This window comes from Eretmochelys imbricata, chromosome 2, assembly GCF_965152235.1.
Source record: "Eretmochelys imbricata isolate rEreImb1 chromosome 2, rEreImb1.hap1, whole genome shotgun sequence".
Lineage (NCBI taxonomy): Eukaryota > Metazoa > Chordata > Testudines > Cheloniidae > Eretmochelys > Eretmochelys imbricata.
In genome coordinates this window covers 1,739,678-1,741,567 of record NC_135573.1, presented here as the reverse complement: position 1 = coordinate 1,741,567, position 1,890 = coordinate 1,739,678, and the positions used below count along the sequence as shown (strand labels likewise).

The following is a 1,890-nucleotide window of genomic DNA, read 5'->3' as shown; positions in this document are numbered from 1 at the left end:
AAATGGGTTACAACATGGACATGTGTAAGGAATGGCAAACAGGGAGCAGAAGTTCCAATATAGACAAGTATAATGAATGACAAACAGTGAGCAGAAGTTACAATGTTGAAGCAGTGCAAGTTTCAGTGATTTAAGCAGCAATTGGATTGAAAGTGAAACTCAATTAGCCAGTTATTGGGGTAACCAGTTTTATGAATGAATGTTGTTTAATTCATAAAACTTTGCTTATGAAGTTATATTCATAAAGTGAACAACTAAAAACAATTTCATTGATCAGTTCTACAATTCGTGTATCGCTCCCACCTCGGGGGGGGGTCACTTGTGTATCGCACCCACCTCGGGGGGGGAAAGTGAAACGCAGCGTCTCCCCCACCCCCGGCAGAGGCGGGGCCACGATACCAGCTGTTCCCGGGTCTCTCCAGGAGCCTGGATCCCAGGCCAGGCCGGCTATGGCTCTAGGGCAGCCGGACACTGGCGCGTTACTGAGGTTGGGGACAGCTCGGCCCCCATGCTGGGGGGGAACAGCCCCTGCAGAAGCAGTGGGGGCCGGTGTGGGCGGTGCCAGCGGGCATGGCGCGGCAGGCCTCACCATGGGTTGAGAGAGCGGGGCGAGTGAGGGCGGGGGGCGGCTGGGCAGTGGGAACTCATAATTACCTGGCAGGGGAGATACCATGATCACGAAGGTGGTTTTCCCAGGGCGAGGCTCATCCATTGCACTGCGGGTGTGCTTTCCCTACTTTTGCGCTCAGTACAGGAAAACGAGAATTGAGAGGTAAGCTGTGCAGGGAACTCTTCCTCAACTTGCACTCCACTCCCCAAGGGCCTTTTGGGATCTTTTATGGACTCCAGGTTTCATTTGATTTCCAAGGTTTGTGGCCTCATTAATTAGCCATCTCTCCTAATGCAGGGATCCTACCTGTCAGACCAAAGCTCGATTGCCCAAAAGAGCTAGGAAACAGAAATAAAGCTGAGCACCAGGTGTTACACTTACCTGAGCATCCAGAATGTGACTGTGCCCTGGCAAGTTCAATGCTGCCAAAAGAAGTCCGCAAATAAGGAGCTCGTTAGGTCCCCCTGCTAGCACCCAAATCTGGGGTCGAGTCAATCTGCTGGGAAATAAGGAAAAGGAAATGAATAAAGAAGTCAGGAAATAACAAGGAAATGAAGAGATTTGTCGAATGGGTTTCTGTTCTATTTACCATCTTCCCAGCTACCAATCAAAGTTAAAGACCTAAGGTCAACCTATCAGCATCAGTACAGATTATTAGACGGATATTAAAAGGAGCTGCTGTCAGAAGTGTTACGTGCCTGCAAGCAGCATGCAGACTGTTTAAAACACCGTAATGAGAGGCTTGGATGAAATGTACGCCCTAAATCAGAAACGACAATAGGAGGACCACAAGAACTGGGATGATTTAGTTGGGGTTGGTCCTGCTTTGAGTAGGGGGTTGGACTAGATGACCTCCTGAAGTCCCTTCCAACCCTGATATTCTACGATTCGAACACCTAGGTAAATGGCAGAGTAATGGAGGCCGTTAGAGGCAAAAAGTCATCCTTCAAAATTTGGAAATCAAATCCTAGTGAGGATAACAGGAAGGTGCATGAACTCTGGCCGGTTAAGTGTCAAAGTCTAACAAGTCAGGCCAAGAAAGAATCTGAGAAGCAATGTGCTAAAGACACAAAAGTGAACCATAAGAATGTTTTTAAGTACATCAGAAGCAGGCAGCCTGCCAAGGAGGCGGTGGGGCCACTAGCTGACAAAGGAGGACTCTAGGAAGACGAGGCCATTGCAGAGAAGCCCCATAAATTCTTTGCAGTGGTCTTCATGGCAGAGGACGGGAAGGAGAGTCCCACATCGGAGCTGTCCTTATTGCGTGACAGATCTGAAGT

The 1,890-nt window shown here is 48.8% G+C and overlaps 1 pseudogene; it reads left to right on the top strand.

Moving 5' to 3' along the window:
- Positions 1–646: 646 nt before the first annotated feature.
- On the top strand, positions 647–795 carry LOC144261677 (U1 spliceosomal RNA; annotated as a pseudogene).
- The last annotated feature ends 1,095 nt before the right edge of the window (positions 796–1,890 follow it).